The sequence below is a fragment of the Ostrinia furnacalis genome, unplaced genomic scaffold (assembly GCF_004193835.3).
Source record: "Ostrinia furnacalis isolate ACB-3 unplaced genomic scaffold, ASM419383v2 OfSCF2450, whole genome shotgun sequence".
Lineage (NCBI taxonomy): Eukaryota > Metazoa > Arthropoda > Insecta > Lepidoptera > Crambidae > Ostrinia > Ostrinia furnacalis.
This window is the reverse complement of record NW_021132689.1, coordinates 438,667-457,953: the sequence shown is the minus strand read 5'-3', so window position 1 is coordinate 457,953 and position 19,287 is coordinate 438,667. Positions and strand designations below refer to the sequence as shown.

At 36.4% G+C, this 19,287-nt stretch overlaps 1 non-coding gene across 1 annotated transcript; it reads right to left on the bottom strand.

The window, feature by feature from the left end:
* Window positions 1-16,590: 16,590 nt before the first annotated feature.
* Window positions 16,591-16,662, bottom strand: TRNAL-CAA (transfer RNA leucine (anticodon CAA)). The gene has a single exon. It is a non-coding gene; the product is annotated as a tRNA-Leu (tRNA).
* Window positions 16,663-19,287: the final 2,625 nt, after the last annotated feature.

The window sequence follows — 19,287 nt, the reverse complement described above, 5'->3', positions numbered from 1 at the left end:
GCGTCAACAACTTGGAAGGTAGTACGGCATAAAGTTAAACATTGTAGAGTCTTATTTTAAGGCAATAGGTGCTACTTTGCAACGAAAATGTATGTGTTGACGACTGTACTTCGTGCCAATCATCGGGACCGGTTCGAGAACGAATTTTACTAATTCACGAAAACAGCCGTCGAGTAATCGCCAATATTTATCCTCCTTTCGTGATTATTGAAATGGACAGATACACATAGAGTATTCCTCTTCACTCGCAATCTTGAACCTTATCACCATAAAAATAAACGCGCGAGAATCCACCTTAATCAATTTACAGCTACGCCATTTAGATACTACCGTCGATGCATTGGAAGTGCCTTTACTATTAGCTTATCTGTGGTAGGCCTTTCTGCGGTCCCATTAAACGCATATTTCGAGATAAAACACCTATTTGGAAAATTCCAACGTATCTCGCATCGACATGTACGGCTCGTAGTATTTAATTAAATTGTAATTTAGATGCCTATTAAATAAATATCTAAATCGAGACTCGACTCAGTTTTTATCTCGACCGGTTTAGCGATTTTGGTGTCGTGGACGCGTTCGCGGCACAACCGTTCCATATTCAAATTTCAAATTTTGAATATTTTCTTGGTGGCCAGCGCCTAAACAGGTTTTTTATCGTCACAGTTTCGAGTTTCATTATCCTTTAGAATATCACTGGGTTTATCAAGGCGGTGTCAGCGGCGGTGCGCCCGTTCATTTATTTACATCGACCGATTTGTTACACGTAAAAAATTGATAAAGGACCGGCCTAACAAAGAGTTAGGTCACGCAGGTCACGTCGGTCGTTGCTCAGCCGCCGTAAAAAATATCGCAAAATCATCGCCGACACAAAAACAGTGTGAGTCATATTTTTAGGGTTCCGTAGCCAAAATGGCAAAAACGGAACCCTTATAGTTTCGTCATGTCCGTCTGTCCGTCTGTCCGTCTGTCCGTCTGTCCGTCTGTCCGTCTGTCCGTCTGTCCGTCTGTCCGTCTGTCACAGCCGATTTACTCGGAAACTATAAGTACTACAGTGATGAAATTTGATGGGAATATGTGTTGTATGAACCGCTACAAAATTATGACACTAAATAGTAAAAAAAAGAATTGGGGGTGGGGCCCCCCATACATGTAACTGAGGGATGAAAATTTTTTTTTCGATGTACATACCCGTGTGGGGTATCAATGGAAAGGTCTTTTAAAATGATATAAAGTTTTCTAAAAAACATTTTTCTTAAAGTGAACGGTTTTTGAGATATCAGCTCTCAAAGTCGTAAAAAGTATGTCCCCCCCCCTCTATTTTTATAACTACGGGGTATAAAATTCTAAAAAAAATAGAGGTGATGCATGCTAATTAACTCTTTCAACGATTTTTGGTTTGATCAAAGTATCTCTTATAGTTTTTGAGATAGGTTGATTTAACTGTAATTTTGGTTATATTTGCTGCTACGGAACCCTTTGTGCGCGAGCCCGACTCGCACTTGGCCGGTTTTTTATTCCTTGCAATGCGGTCTAATAAAGGAAATTTGTTCCGTACCTTGACGCTGCTGTGTAACAAGTATGTCGGTCATTCTTCGTACAATGATTGTCTGTCATTTGTCTTGACTACACGCGTTCAATGTGACACGGCGGGCATTAACGTCAACTAAAAACTAAATAAAGAGCGTAATTTGCACGTTCTTGCAAATTGTTTGCGATAAGTTATGAGATGTCATTTATTCTCAGGTGATCTTTGATCTTCAGTTCACCTTGGTGAGGAAAAGGCAAAAGGAATTCGACGGTTTACGTGACGATGTGCCAATACGTAGAGTCATTGCTCCGTGCGTGCATCTTGAACGTGTATCATTGTTACGTCGTTAGCTATGTAAATACATTTGCACGCTTTTGTAGCAAAAAGTACAATACACAAAAAACAAATATTTTAGCTAGGATAAACTGTCCGCAGTTGACCGAGGCAAGGTCGTGCGGATTTTGAACTTGGAACAAAAAATCATTCCACATTTAAATGCTGCATTATGACTGCGCTGATTGATGGGTTATCTTTTCAACGATTGATTTGCTTTTGTTTTTTTTTGTTCCACTGCATTTGCTGCCAGTGTTTTTCAGTGGGAGTCTGAAATATTTTACGGCATTCTTTCAGGCTTGATTTATTTTTATTCCTTTGATGTAGGTCGTCGACTCCTTGGAATGCGATATTTTGTCACAAGTGCTTTTTTAAATCCCATTAGTGATGTTGACGTGCAATTCATTTTTTTTTGTCGACATTTTTTACTGATTTGAATTTGGAATAAAAACGTAACCTCATAGGAGGTTCAAAAACTGAATTTAATTCACTGTTCTCGATACCCGTTATGCACACGCCTTATATGGGCTAGAGAAGCATTGTCTCTCTGTCACGAGTGACTCAGCCCATTGTTGTTGCACAATAGTCTTTGTGCATTGTACGGGACCCTGGTGTTACGTATTTTGTAATAATTAGACTACTCGGTTCTTAATGACACATATGCTAATTACAGAATAATTAGTGATTTGTTTCATTGTGCTACGGATTTCGTTGAATATCGACTGATTTACAGAATTAATTAAACATCGACTGTTTTTAATTGTAGCCATGTTACCATCGATACTCAAAAAATTGCATTAAAATGCCAGTAAATGAATAATGCTAAAATATGAGGTGTGAACACGGGGATGAATTATTTAAAAATTTAAATGAATGGCAAAATTAATGACAGCAAAACATTAAGGTATGAAATTTTATAACAACTAATACATACTTAAACGTTTTTCGTTGAATCCCAAAGTACCTAATTGCCCCATTCTTTGTTTCAGACTCTCACACGATTAAAAAAGTCATTACTTACATACTGCAGAATGCAATGACAATATTTACTGAGTATTTTTTAAGAATGCAAAGTATTAAAAAAAGTTTTTTACGTCAAATCGCTTTGCTCCAAGTTAGGAACCTATTGATCGACCGCGAAATAGGTTTTTTATGATAAAAAAAATCTCCTATGGCACGCGTAGGGGATCTCCCTTAACCATTTTAGAACACAAAAGGCCAAAACGAGTAAGGGTTTCATAATAGGAGGATTCCGTCAACTGGGACCGCAATTAACTGGGACCGCGGTCCCAGTCGCCGGATGCGTAAAAATTAAATAATTTTCTTCCGGCGACTGGGACCACTCATGGATTTTAGTACTGTACCGATTTTGGATTGAATAATATTTTCTTTAAAGTTATCTATGAGTGGTCCCAGTCGCCGGAAGAAAATTATTTAATTTTTACGCATCCGGCGACTGGGACCGCGGTCCCAGTTAATTGCGGTCCCAGTCGCCGGAAGCCTCCATAATAGATATGCGAAAACTCGATCGCTTATAGCAATAAATTCAGCTCCCGAACTTTTAGTGGGACAATCGAATTCAACCTTTCCAAACAATGTAATAAGATCAATTTTAGATTTGTCCGTTCATTCATCCCCTGACAAAACTTGTAGGCGGGAAAAAGTGGCAGTCCGTTTGGAAATGTCAAAACAAATTAGCGATATACATGTGCGAATGTGTGCGACACACCTATATTTTCCCTCTCTTTCAGCCACGTTACTAACGATAAGGACGGATACGATATTGAATCTAATTTATCGGAGTAGTTTTCCCCTTCTAGTTTGACGTGTGGGCTACAAATATGGAGGTTTCAAGCTAGTTTTTATGATTATTAGTTCTGTAGTAATAAAATACGTTGACAATCTTATTAGTATTTTTGACGTAAAAGGTGCGCTATTCATTAAAAGTTACGATAATGTTTTTGTGTAGTTGGAAGATAATAGCTGGCGGAATTGATTTAAATAAGATTTACTTATTTTGAATACAGTTTTTAGTACCATCAAAAAACTGTAATTGATCATGCGTGTCATCGACCTTGGTTGCGGTTTAAACGCGACATGTGTTGTCATTCCCACAAGAGTCGTTACGTAAATAGTTTTAATCTGTAATCCACACCGCAAATTAATATGTGTGCTCCCTTTAAACGTAAAATTGTGCGCGAGTTCGACAAACGAACGTTCGTAATTCGAAAGTTCCAAATTCAAAAACATCGAACATAATCGCGCTGACCGCACCATTCGAATTTTGAAATTACGGAATTGGTTATAAGTAATTCAAATATCGAATGATGAGTCGAGTGGGTGGCGACGAGTATGATGATGGGGTAAAAATTACCCCCGGGGGTAATCCACGGGCCACCCTATGTGAGTTGTTTGCGCGTGTGTGTTTATGTGTGTTGGAGGGTATGATAATAGCGTATTTCCGCTGTTCGCTGGTCCCTCCCGCTGCAACGTACCTACCTACTGTTTTGCCGATTGCATACTCACAGAACGGGATTCTTTATTACGGATTGCGAAATGTTATTATTTTTTATGGCTCCGCTGAACATTTAAGTTTCCAAGAATGAAATCTGATTATTTTAAAGGGAAAAGCAATCTCACTAGGCTTTGCACGTACTTATATTTACTGTGTACTGCTGTTAAACAACAAAAATAAGCCCCAAGAACGTAATTGACATCGCTAAAAAGGTACAGCGCACATAAAATTGACAACTAAAACTCAAAGCTCGTAAAGTTCGTAGTTTACCAAAATATAAAGCGTTGAAACCCATTCACATTGTACAAAAATATCAGTTAGGTACCTTTTTATTAGAAGCCATAAACGTAACATATAACGTACAAAATGGCCATTAAAATGCAGCTATTAAACGCCTCCCTGAAATAACCCGAAAACGACTGTTTGCATTCGCCCGACAAATGCCGAGTGCATTTCTCCACAAAATAGCGTCATAACTCAAAATAAAACGGGGCAAAACAGAACGGTTTAAACTGCAACTTCACACATAATTACACCGAGCGTTTAGCCGTGCCCTTCGCTTTTTAGGGTTCCCCATTAAATCTTCCGTATTGATCGAACTGGTTCTTCTAGAACCCTTATCCGGCGTTGTTAATTATCTCTAAAGACTCAGAAAAAGAGCAAATTTAAATTTAATTCAACGAAACTTTTTTTCTAGTTCTATTTACGTACGGGACTCGCTGTTGTAACCTCCTTTTTAATTGTCCCTATAAAATTTGAATATGGAACGCGCGGGAAATGTCGTCGCCATAAACGTTCACAAGCATGCATCGACTTTTGGCAAGAGACTGCTTTTTCCGCGCGCAAATGGCCCGTGGCCTCTACAGTGTAAGAAATTACAACAAATCCTTCTAGGGGAATAAAAGTTTCTAGTTTTTCAAGTTTTAGCGGCGCTGAGCGATCATTTTCACAGCCACGGTGCATGTCTATTCGGTACGTGCCGTGAATTATTTAAAACAATTAATTCAGTTGACGTGTTCGATTTGTAAGTTGGCAGCATTGGCTCCGCGTTGTTCCGCTTGGAACCAGAAAGTGGCTCGAACGTTCCCACACTGAATTTGGTATTAACAACGAGTATTCGATTTACATCTAGCTCGTTAGTGGTGTATTGAAAAGCTTGTTCTTATCGAAGACAGTTTGATATCTTATTTACCTGGTTGTCGTGTATTTCATAACTGTTCCAGTTCGTAACGAGTGTAGTACTAACACAAATTACAAGCTAAAACATTTTTTGCCCTGTGAAAATTGTAAAATGTGCTTTGATTTGGCTTACACATTTCAAAACGTGTACGAAACTAATTAAACTCGTTAAAAGCGTTCGAACGTAGAGACGGAATCACGAATGCGTTCGAAAATCGAATGCCTGCTTTTTTATGGCTTGCACTACAAGTGTTTTCTTAATTGCCAGCATTACGAAAGTGACGGGAACTCTTTGAATCCAGATTATTCGGCGTCAAATGCGTATTCGCTATTTATCAAGCGCTCGCAGCGCCAGACGCAAACTGCGTCTACACACGCGAACAACTCGAGTTTCCCCGGAATCCGTTTTCGCTACTTGAGTTATAGTAAAACGTGACCGTATTTTCTATTCTGAATGGGACAGGTGCTGTTTAGTTTAGGGTAACAATACAATGGAGTCTTAGAATGACTGTTCTTTTTGACTCTACATTTTTCTACTTATGTTAATGCATTTTTTCTTCTCTCTGGTAGTCAAGTTTTATATTTTTTTAGAACTTATGCGTTTTAATATATCAAATCAATTTTATCATGGGAATTATTTTTGTATCCTAAACTGCCGCAGGCTGTATAATGCTTACGACTGTCAAATCATGCGAAAACGTCACTGCACCTGATAACAAAGCAAAGCTTATCAATGCGTCACCCACCTTACCTACAGCTTACATATCCTTTGTCTTACCATTTCTTTAAATAACAAATTAATGCGCATAAAAATACTTAATTAAAGATAGAGTGCACACAAAGACTGTCTCGTCTAAGCAAGAAGTATGGACGCATTAGTCACACATCGTACCATGCCGTGTGTACGCGCACTTATAGTGCGTCGCGTGGTTATCAATTGAGCCGTTCATACATATTTAGTTGGAATTAGGCTCGGAAAATTGGACTAATCGCGGCAACTTTCACACACGGCGATTTGTATACACTTATCACGTCACTAGTTCGAAATTTAAATTGGTAGGCTGTTCTAAATTCGAATTAGGATTCGAACTGCATGCTACGATTTTTAAATGAGTATGCGTAACGCGGTGATTAAAATTAAACAGCCAGTACATTCTTGCAGAAAAAATAAAAAGCATACGGGGTGGTTTGGTTACTGTGTTTTACTTGTAAGTTTTTTTAATATTTTTTGTTCTTCATATAAGCAAAAAATATGTAGTTGTTTTTAAAATGTAAGTAGAAAAATGGCTGTACCTTATACAAAAAACAATAATAACCGTAGCGTGGTTATTTATCTCATCCTTTTCGTACATCTGTTAGGGCGGTAAGCCGCAGATTTGCCAACTAATTTCAACTGCAAATCCTCGAAATGAGTGGGATTTGTCGAGCCACCCTCCAGTAGACACCTTTATGTAATGCAATCGTAAGACGCTGCGTCGTTTTTTGTTAACACATAGCTATATATTTTTTAATTTAGTATAGGTTAAAAAAAACCTATTTTTACCCTAAAGGATGATGGGCACAAATGTATGGAAAGTGGTACCCGCTCCAATAGCCATAACCAATATATATTTTAAAAGGCCTTTAGATGTAGGAAAATGTCTGCTATGGGGCCAGTTCTAATTCACGTTTTGAAAGCAGTAATTCCACTAAGTATTATAATGAAAGTATAACACAATCATCCATGTATACGAGTATGTATTATGACTACAATTAATTAATATAACTAAAAGAAGCATTGAAAAGGAAAGGATTATACCTACGATGAACTACCCAAGCTATTAGCCCTTTATTCGCTTTCATCATCATCATCATGATCATTTTAGCCATAGGACGTCCAGTTGAACATAAGCCTCCCCCAATGATTTCCACAATGGCCGGTTGGTGGCGGCTGAGTTAAGGGAGGATGCTGGAGCAGTAAACCCTTCCTGACTCGCATAACCTAAGTACCATACGATGGACACGTATGATACTTCTTCTTCTTCTTCTTCTTCCTCGGTCCCTCACTGATGAGGATCGCGACCACAGATAGTGTTCCTCCACAGACTGCGGTCATAAGCTGTGTGGACCGCACGATGCAAACTCCCGCCCACCGTCTTCCTCACCGCGTCCGACCATCTCGTCGGTGCCCGCCCTGCCCCGAGCGCGTCCCCCTTCATACTGTATGATACTTAGGTTACACAAAAAGTATGTTTATCTTCGAACGCAACCAGATCTGAGGCTGGTGGCCATAGTAAATGTTGTTCGTCTTGGTAAGACCTTTCAAATGACACTACAAACATAACTATTGGAGCCGGGTACCATTCTGCAAAAAAGTATGTATATCTTCGTACACAACCAGATCTGAGGCTGGTGGTCATAGTAAAAGTTGTTCATTTTGGTAAGACCTTTCAAACGATACTAGACACATATCTATTGGAGCCGGGTACCATTTTGCCCATTGTCCTTTACTCTGAAATTTTCTCTAGTTTTAATATATTCACGTTTAAAAACTACACAAGTAATTTACCTATGAAAAAATAATGATGAAGGCAGAGGGAATAAGTCTATCATAAAACGAGTATTCATTACGTTTAGCTATCAACTCGAAAAAGATAAATATCTTTGTTTTTACAACGCATATTATCATAAAAGTAGACAACAAGGGTTTTTAAAGTTCAAAGCACTTATCACAATATCTAGAACAAAATTATAACGATCTGAAGTTTTATGCAACGGCAATTATCATGATTAAGTGCTAAAACGATGTCAAGAATCAACTTGGCGTTCATTAACCTAAAACGAAACTCATATTTATGACATCTTTAACATTCCCCATTGTATTGTTAATAATCATAATAAATACGACACTGACGGCGCTCATCAGCTCTACCAAACTACCAAGAGCTTTCAATCCTTATTATTTTAGTAGCTGTCGATTAAAATCCAAGGTTCAATTTAGTTTGGCGCTTAAACTAACTAATTACATAGGGTGAAGACGCGTCAGTTGAAAACTTGCGTTATGGCTCATTAAAATTGAACTTTAAGAACATGTGCTGTTTAAAGTGTATTGTTGGAGCCCTTTTAGCACTCTTATATTACCTATGTTTTAGGTTTACGACGTTTCGCGAATTAACGTGTAAATGGGTGTATTAAGACTGATAGCTGCTTTTTCATCATAAAAACGTTTTCAATAATGATACTGTTTTGTGATAAGCGAAAGTGATCGATTTTATTATATTTTTCAAGATAACGAATAAGGCTAACCAAAGTAATATTCTTAATAACTACTGCTGACTTAAGTTCACACAACACTCAAATAGATGTTATTGTAAACCCGCAAGCATTGTCCAAAATATTATTAATCGATCACTGAAACCCAAATCCGAAACAAATTTAAATATTTCGCCAACAATAAAAACATTTAAATCCCACGGAAGCAACTTCCTTGCTCGCTTCCTGACATTTTCATAATAATAAAACCGGCTACCGTATTAATATTTCGAATTTCTTATGCAAATCTCGAAATTCCCACGGCAAAAATTTGCATGCCTTCAAGGGTTAAGATCACTGGCACAAATCCCTTTGGTATAAGTTATGCGAAGAGCAGCTTTGAAAATTAATTAGTAGGGCCCGCGAGCAGCTGGTCGAATTCAAATGCAAATGTTACCTTTTCGGTGCGCGCGGAAACGCGTCAGTGGACGAAGACGGCGCGTTGTGCTGGCGTATTTTGTAGCGCTATTATTTATTTACTTTTTAATGCTGGTTTTGTTTTGTTTTTTAGTGCTGTAGAATCTGTTGTGGCAAAGGCATAAAAATGCTGATTCAAAAGTGAATTTAAGAACGTTCCTAAACGATGTCTTTTGTTTTCATAAAAAGTAGGAATTTATTGTAAAATCGAACCCTGTGTTGCACCATCTAACTTAAAAAAACGTCAAAAGTCTGTCAAACTCCATACAAAAACATCGGTTAAAATTATAGTTACATTTTTAAAGTTAGGTGATGCCACTCAGCCTAAATGTAATAATTTAAGTACCTATAAAAGATTTGACATTACAAAAACTGATTTTAGTCTATAAGACAAATATTGTACGTCTAATAACATGTTTCCTCTTTCTGTCTGTCTTCTGATGATTATTTCAAATGTCACTATCCACTACTAAACTGTACTAGGAAATCTCAAGAAAAGAAGAAAGAAACACCAAGAATCAAGAAGTAGAAGACAAGAAGACACCTCCAGAAGTTTCTCCGACTGGTGATTGCCACTAGCGAGGTATAGAGTTCCTACGTATGATGAACTGTAGGAACTTCATACCGTGCTCTTGGGATTGCCAATTATCTACACTATTAAGAAGAAAACAAGAAGAAATCCAGAAGATAAGAAGAACGAAGAAGATAAATGAAAAAAACTTAGGCTGAGTTGCACGAACTAACTTTAACCGTAAATATAACGATAACTGGTGTTTTTGTATGGAGTTTGACAGACTTTTGACGTTTGTTAAAGTTAAAGTAAGATGGTGCAAGCCAGCCTTATTATTTTTAATGTGTAACTATGACGTTATATCCGGATTCTACTGTATTTCACTTGTGTTGTTATTACTAATTTTATGTGTTCAAAGTTTTTTTAAGTTAACTTTTTATCAGCCTGAATGTTTTATTGTTTTCTATTCATTTTAGTAAATAGTACCTAGGTAGGTAACAATTATTACAGTAGGTACTGTAATAATTGTTAAAACCTGGTATTAATGCCATGCCATATTGGAAGAACTGCTTTCGACAGCTCATAAAACATAACCACCTTCTGGCGCAGTTGGTCAAAGTAGTGTCGTGTCGTAGCCTAATTATATAAGTACTTTTTCGTAAGTAAACTGATAATAATTCTGTGACAGATGATGACTATTTAGGTAAACAAAGCTGCAGGCAAGTCCTAGTAGTAATATCCTACTTCCTACTAATATTAGTATAAATGCGTAAGTTTGGATGTCTGGATGTTTGTTACTCTTTCACGCAAAAACTACTGAACGGATTTTGATGAAACTTTACAGTATCATTGTTTATAACCCAGAATAACATATAGGCTATAATTTATGACCACCTGGGCAAACTAAATTTCATGCGGGTGAAGCCGTGGGCAAAAGCTAGTTACAAATAATAATAATAATACGACAACAAACTTAGTAAAACTGGTAAAACACAATAACTCATTATATTATCGACTACTATATTTATAACTATTGGCATGTAATAATAACTTATTGGAGTCAAGTAATTACAACTTTGTTTAGCAAATAAGTGACAGATAACATTGTTGTTGAATCGCACTTAACCCTTTGCCAGCTGGTTGTTGAATAGTTGTCATTGTATTTAGACCTATATTACAGTTGTTAATAAAGTTCAAAACTGGTTTATAAAAGTTTTAAAAGAATCAAAATAAACTAAAGGGAAAGTGATGACAGTTTACATCATTTTCCCTTCAGTTTAGTTTGCTTCTTTTTTACTTACCCTACCTTCAGATTAAGACTATTCTTTTATACCTATAGCAATGATGGTGGTCGGCTAAAACTATCACATCATCAATTGCTTACTACATTTTTCGAAAAATAAGTGTCAATTTGAGGGTAGCCGAAGATCTTCAATCCGAACAAACGACGACGCGAGCGACCAGTCTGCTTGTGACCACGGCTGCAGCAACACAGCAGAAACGTCACGCTGTGAGTACTTATAAATCCATACTGATAAAGTGTATTTGTTTTAGATTTAATTTAGTATGCTGATAGTTTAAATCCCAGAATATGCATAATAAATGTGGCCTTTGAGATCTTTGATATTCTATGTTTTAAGGACCCATAATGGAATGCGAAAGTGTTTTATTCCCATAACTGTTGAAAGATTCCAACTCTAACTATTGGTTGCAATATTATTATGTATTCATATTAATATTATTACCCAAATGTTTGAAATAGGAGCTATTTTGCCACAAAAGTATGTAGTCTGATGTGCTGAAACTATACTTGACTAAAGAGTCATAATTTATACATAGTAAATATTAGGGTAAGTCCAGGATAGATGCCCCACTTTTTGAAACAGCTCTGTAACTCAGTCAGAAAGTTTTTATCAACAATTTGACCTTAGTATCTATAAACTTTGGTCTTTCCTCTATGATATTACTATAATGATTTTAGTTTAAGTAATACCGATTCTGAGAAAATACCATTTTAATTGACCTCTAAAAATTGGGATAGACGCCTAATGTGGGGGATAGAAGACTCACTGTATGATTGTTTCAAAGGATAGATGCCTGATGCAGGGATAGATGACTCGTTAATATAGTTTTTGAATTCTAAGGATCAAATGCATTTTGAAATCAAACAAGCCAAGTATTATTGTTTAAGATTGTTTGTTATTAAATGAATTCTAAATGAAATTTAATATTTTTTATTAAAAATAATGCTACTCCTTCTAGCGCAGTCGGGTAAAAAGGTAATTATATCAAAAGGGCACCCTATTTATTACTTTCCTAAGGTTAGCCGTACTACATTCTTTTTTTCTTCTTACTTGCTACCTGTGTCAAAAAGAGCAGGTTAGGATAGATGCCCCTAGGTGCATGGGACATGGCCCTAAGGGCATCTATACCTAAAAAAAAATAGGCAACTATCCTTTTAGTATAGGATAGGTGCCTTTTTTAATAAAAAATATAATAACACTAAAAATCTAATTAAACATAGCTATACCGTATAATTTATAAGATAGTCCATCAAATTATATAAAAATCTGCTTCATTTTACAGCTGACAAAAAAATTATCCATTTAAAGATATTTACCTATATTATTTCGACGCTCGCTAAGGTCTGGCCGCGGAAGATTTTTGCTCTCACTGGCTAAACGAATGCACTCTTTGATGGTTTGCGAGGCGAAAAGTGGTAAGGAGAGGTCCCTTTCTATTATACATACTATAACTTTAGGCTAAGTTGCTTGTAACATAGTGTACTTAAAATCGCGGCACCTATCCCACTGGGGCATGTATCCTGGAATTACCCTATTAATAATTAAAAAAATATCGACATAACCTCGCTAGCTAAGAATAAACATAATTTCAATAAGAATAAGTTTTATTTTCCAAAACTATATAGCTGCAAACCTTGCCTTGAGTTACATAAAAATAAAAACTAGCTTTCAAATCGTTCCAATATTTAATTAACTTTCAAACCAAGTTCTGGCACAAAATTTAACGGTTACAAAATATCAAAAAAACTTTTTAAAAAACGTGATGTCTTATTTGAGCAAAGAATTAGATTTATTGCTTGTAACACTCGTTTACATACATTAACTCTCAGAAAAATAAGATAAGTTAAAATATAAATTATTATTTGTAACAACGATTAATATTTAAAGTACTGAAATATGTTAATAACTGTGCGATTTTGATAATGTATTCAATAATTCTAATTTAGAATCAGTTAATTAGATGACCGGAGCCTACACAAAGGCAAGTTTTTACCAACATTATATTCAAAACTAAAAACATTTTAATAAATCACGTAATATTTTTGAACTTTTTTATTCAAATGTGCTTAGTAAATCTGCATAAAATCATCGTTGCCATCTGAAATATTCTCCACGTGTATGAAATAGAGGTAAAAACTCGATTTATTGCCGTTTTCATGCCTTATACAGTTAAAACTAATGTCTAGACTGAAAATACTTTATAATACTTATCTAAAAATAGTTTGCTTGTTTTGAGGCAACGACTTGATAATTTTGAATAAATGCCTCTACAATTCTACATCAATTTCTAAAACAGTGAACTGAAATCCGGATCATTAATTTGTAAATTTTTGTAGTACTTACTTAAAAAATATAATGAGAAAATATAAAAACAATTACGTAAAAATGCGTATATTTCCATCTGCTGACTCGGTATATTCTTGTATAATATACCGATTACTTTTTTTGCTACGCCGTAGAAAATTGAATAAAAAATACGTGAAATTTTTGAGAAGGTGACAAAACATTTAGAGTTTTTGGCACTGTTTCTTTTCAGCAGTAGGTAGTGGTAGGGTTGGGATAAGTAAAAAGTCCCTCTAAAGGCCCTAGCTGATATAATGTAATTTAGACACCCACAAGGGACAATTTGAATTACAATTTCAACAAATAGAATTAGTTTAAAATGTAGATTAATTTTGATTTTTTTAATGTGTTATAAGTCGTGTCACTGTTTAAATGCCCATGTGATTTAATAACAAGTCGTTTATAATTTTGATAAGAAATCTTGCGCCATATTTAGTGAGCCAACTTAAGACAATAAGAAAAACGATTTAGGTATCAATTTACGGCGCATTCTTGGATTTTAATGCACTGAAATGGATATTTTTGAGCGTATAATATTTCATTGTGATATATTTTCGTGTTATCCAACTCAGTGATTGTTTATTTTATGATTCATTGTGTTAAATATATAATTAATCATCGACATGTAAAAACATGAACGCAAACATAAATATTGTGCTTCGATGCATTTACGGTGTGCAGTTTGTTTATTGGTATAATTGATGATGAAAAACATGATTGATCTAATGTCTACATTGCGGTTCTAAGAATTGGTGATTAGACAATTAGACATTATTGATAACTATAAAATGTAAAATGTTTGTTAAAGAACTATGAGACTTTTTCAATCCAAGTAAAATGTTAATTAAAAACTGTGAAAGTTTTTCAATCCAAGTAGAGTTTTCTTTGGATATGTTTTGCAATGCTAGGTTTTTCAGTTGTATAAATTTTCACTATCCGTGGATGAAAAGATAAACTCTTGATTTCGTTATTATAAACTCATAATTGATCTATAGTTATCGACTGATAATTCGCATTCGATCTTGCACCAATCGCATAAAAAATAGGGTACTACTTATTATGCAAATCCGTTTCAAAAATACTACTCCAGAACTAGCACTATAATGGAGTTCAAAACTCAATTCCACCTCAAGTATGTATTCAAAACTCATTTCCAAGCAAGCCTTTGATTAATTTTCAACATTTTAGCTTGAAACAGTCTATTGTTGGACGTAAGCCTCTCCAAGGAATAGATTTGAATTTCAGCGATAAAACCAATACCTAAGAGTCATAAAACAAAATCTATGCTTGTAATTGTAATTGTGCTATGGAAAGTTGTTTCTTAACGAGATCGAATCAAAAATGAGGAGATCCGTATATGAGCTAAAGTCGCTGACACAGTTTAACGGATTAGCAAGCTGAAGTGGCAATGGGCACTTGGGCAGGGCACATAGTACGCAAACCTGACGGCCGATGGGGCAACAAGGTTCTGGAGGCCACGTACCGAAAAACGCAGCGTAGGACCTCATAAAGGTAGAAGGAAGGAAGGTGCTGTGGACGGTATGGAAATCATTGGGGGAGGCCTATGTTCAGCAGTGGACGTCCTGTGGCTGAAATGATGATTATGATGCTTGAAATTAAATGGAGTTTTAAGCCTCGTGTCACGATCTGATGACGTTAAATTCGAAAAAGTTGCGTAAGACTCAATAAACTTATTACTCTTCAACCCAAATCAATTTCGGTGTACCAAACCGGTAATTTCCTTAATCATAATATCGAAAATTCCCTTTCTCGTTATCGCGATCTTAAAACAGCGTGTAAACCAAAATAATTGATGAGTTGTCATTAAATTTTAATGTACGGACATCACATCAAGATTACACTTTGCATCTTATGGCGTTGGAATAAGGTATATTTTGCAAGTAAAATGTACAGCTTGATGTGCTGGGGACTGTTCAGCAACATTGTATGAAGCGTTTAGTCAGGCCATAAAGGTTTCCGTTCAAATCATAATTACGAGAATACTCGTCAGTCGATGACTTTTATTTAATTTTGTGCAATTTGAGTGGTCAGTTTTGGGCTTTGAAAGTTTGAACTGGTTTGTTCCTCTCTTTTTGAAGTGTTTTTGTAAGTGATAATTTGTATTAGGTACTAGATATCAAACCCTTTACATAAATGCGAGGTGTGCGATACTTTTTTCTGCATGTTTAAATCTTTCCGCCAAAAACTGAATGTCACGCCAGCCTAGTGACACAATTGATTTCACAAAAAGGTTATATGTAGACATCGAAAATAGGAAATTTTCTCTTTTTTTAGTTTCTTTAAGCATGTTTTGTCATAAAATTAATCCGAAAGAAAACATTTAAGAAAAACTGCTACTAGGCAGCATTTTTCCAAAATGGCGGCGCGAGCGGCAAACATACGAGGTCGCAAAGTTGAAATTCGTAAAGAGCACATTGAAATCTATAGATTTACCAATTTTCATTACTCCCGGAAAACTTTCCAGGTAAAGCCATTATTTTGTACCAAATGGACTAATACGAAGAAAGTCCTCTAGTGGTGGTGACCATAGGCCTGAAGACGTAGTGTGGGCAGACCTGCCTCTCTCTAGCTCAGTGGTTCTTAACCGGTGGTCCGCGGACCACCGGTGGTCCCTGGAAGTATTCCAAGTGGTCCACGAAATGCACTTACACACCTTGGTCGAAACCACTATTACCATGGTGGTCCATGACAAGACAGAAATTTGGTAAAATGGTCCCTCATGACTTAAAGGTTAAGAACCACTGCTCTAGCTGGACCGACGATCTAGTGAAGGTCGCGGGAAGTACCTGGATGTAGGCAACGCAGGACCGTTCGTTGTGGAAATCCTTTGACCTTTGTCCAGCAGTGGACGTCATTGGGCTGAAACGAACGAACACAGCATAAAAACAACAAACGGTTTTTTTTATCCACAACGAGGAAGCTCTTGGCCTGTATCTCATCTGATGGTAAGTGAAGATCAGGTCGAAGGTGAAAGCGAGCTTCACCCGGAATCCTCAACCATGGAGGAACTGGCTATCTTTCCTCTAACTGCCGGAACACAACAATGCTGTTAACATTGTTTATGGCGACTGAATTAGGTAAGATGGTGGTAGCTAGCCAGGCGGACTTAGAACAAGCCCTATCACCAACCAAACCGAACAGAAATATCTGCCCCCACTGGGAATCGAACCCGGGACCTCTGCGTTTGAAGCAGGTGGTCTTACCACTAGACCACAGAGGCTGTTAAACGGTGATGTCATACTTCGATCAAGATAATGGAGGATTACCATAAACTGATTTAGCGATATTTATTTGTAACAATCAAATGTTAATTTTATTATATAGATATGATGATCTGCTGTGGGCAGATATAGTTATATACAACGTGTCCCAAAATTCAAGGATAAGCCAACGCCACAGGACGGACATAGTCATGACTACTTTAGGAAAAATAAGGAAAAAAATCTGTCTCAATTATTTTTTTACTTACACAATAAATTATGAAATTCGACGAAAATTGACACCCCTTATGATATTTTACATTACCGCGACCACAATTTTTCAAATATTCCTGTTTTTCTGTTTATATCGACAACTTAAGTAGTGCTGCTGTTCACCCCAACTCTTAAAACCCCCAGAATCCTTGCAGTTTTTACAAAAAAGTTAATCAAAATATGTTATTTCCTTAAAATTTTCAACGATTTTTACATTCACTCCACTTTGACTCATCGTTTTGTAAAAAAAAAGTATGAACACTACTGCGGCAAGTTTTTTATAAAGTTTACGCAACTATCCAAGATTCCAAAATGGTATAATACTCTAAGAAACCTAGTCGCAAAAAAGATATGCGTACCATTTTTACAAGCACTTCGCTTGTTAGTTAGTATGGGATAAATCTTGCAACTGAATTTAAAACCAGTTCTCCTTAACCAATTGAGCTAAAATTTGGTATACTTGTGTAAGTACGATGACAATGCAATATTATGGTACCATTGAGCTGGATGGAGTCTGGAGGTGGCCATAGGAACTCTTAACGAAACGGCGGAATTGCATCTAGTTTGGGTTCGTTGGACTTGTCTTTTAGAGCACTTTAGTGCTAGATGATGTCCAGGGTCCTGATAATGAAGTCAAGAGGTGGCAGAAGCTGGCCATAGGAACTCCTAAACGAAACGTCGGAAGCTTATCGAGTTTGGGTTCGTTGGATTTGTCTTCCCGAGCACTTGGGCCATGAGATTGAGAAACAACTGAAAAGTTTAAAATAAAGTTGTAATAAAAAAAAACTTTTTTTAAAAACAAGCTTGACTTCGTTTGAAAATTAAGGAGAACTGGTTTTAAATTCAGTTGCAAGATTTAACCCATACTAACTAACAAGCGAAGTGCTTGTAAAAATGGTACGCATATCTTTTTTGGGACTAGGTTTCTTAGAGTATTATACCATTTTGGAATCTTAGATAGTTGCGTCAACTTTATAAAAAACTTGCCGCAGTAGTGTTCATACTTTTTTTTTACAAAACGATGAGTCAAAGTGGAGTGAAAGTAAAAATCGTTCAAAATTTTAAGAAAATAACATATTTTGATTAACTTTTGTGTAAAAACTGCAAGGATTCTGGGGGTTTTGAGTGTTGGGGTGGACAGCAGCACTACTTAAGTTGCCGATACAAACAAAAAAACAGAAATATTTGAAAAATGGTAGTCGTGGTAATGTAAAATATCATAAGGGGTGTCAATTTTCGAAGAATTTCGCAATTTATTGTGTAACTTGAAAAATAATTGAGATATATTTTTTTCCTTATTTTTCCTAAAGTAGTCATGACTATGTCCATCCTGCGGCGCCGGCTTATCCTTGAATTTTGGGACACGTTGTATAATCAAAATAAATATTCAAGATAAGTCTTCAAGATAACATTATCGATCCATAAAAAAGAGATTGGGAAAACTGAAGATCGAAGATTAGCGAATCTGAAGGGTTTATCCCACGTCTTATGCCCACAACTGCATCTCTTGTTGATGTTGGTTGAGAAAAAGCAGCTCTAGAAACTCAGTCACTATATAATTTTAACCTTACGACGTTCACTGCTGAACATAGGCCTCCCCCAATTTCTATCATGACTGATTTATAGTAGGTCGATTGGTAGCAGCCTGTATCCAGCGCCCTCTATCTACCTTTTTGCTACCTTTCCGTACTTTTAAACGATTTTGTGAAAAATATTATTGGCAGGTAGTTGCTAATTGCTCATAAGATAGGATAAATAAGATAATTTATTGTCCGTGGTGCATGTTTTTTCATAAAGGTTATACTAAACCTTTGTTTGTCACCTGTCATCCGCTTTGCAACGGAGGGAAGTCGAACCTTAACTTCGAACTCCTCCTATGATCTTCTGATTAATTTCGTTGCGGGTCCAATGACAGTTTAATTTTCCCCCGGGACAAACTTGACCTTCATTGGTTGGGTTTTTTTTGGCGGTTAAGCCGAAGATCCTGGCTACACAGGAGTTCCAGCGGTGGGTATGAGAGGTGGGAATAGTCCCGTACCTTTATGAAGACCTCGGTCATTGGCCATTTTCCTCCATATGAATGTTCATCTAGCCGCATCGAAAGTTCGAAGAAAATAGAATTTCCAGGTTGTGATCTCTCTACGCAAGAAAATATTATTGTGAATTTCATAGCTAAATAAAACTAGAACCTAAACTTCATCTCACTTAAAATCAGGGGGCCATTGCGATTAAATACCTGCCTTTTTAGTTTTTTTTGCACAAAAAAAATTATACGACTGTATATTTTGACACAACGTCATGACTTTTCGCATTAACCCTGGGTTACACCATTTTATTTCACCTATAACAAACGTCGAAAATCTATCAAACTT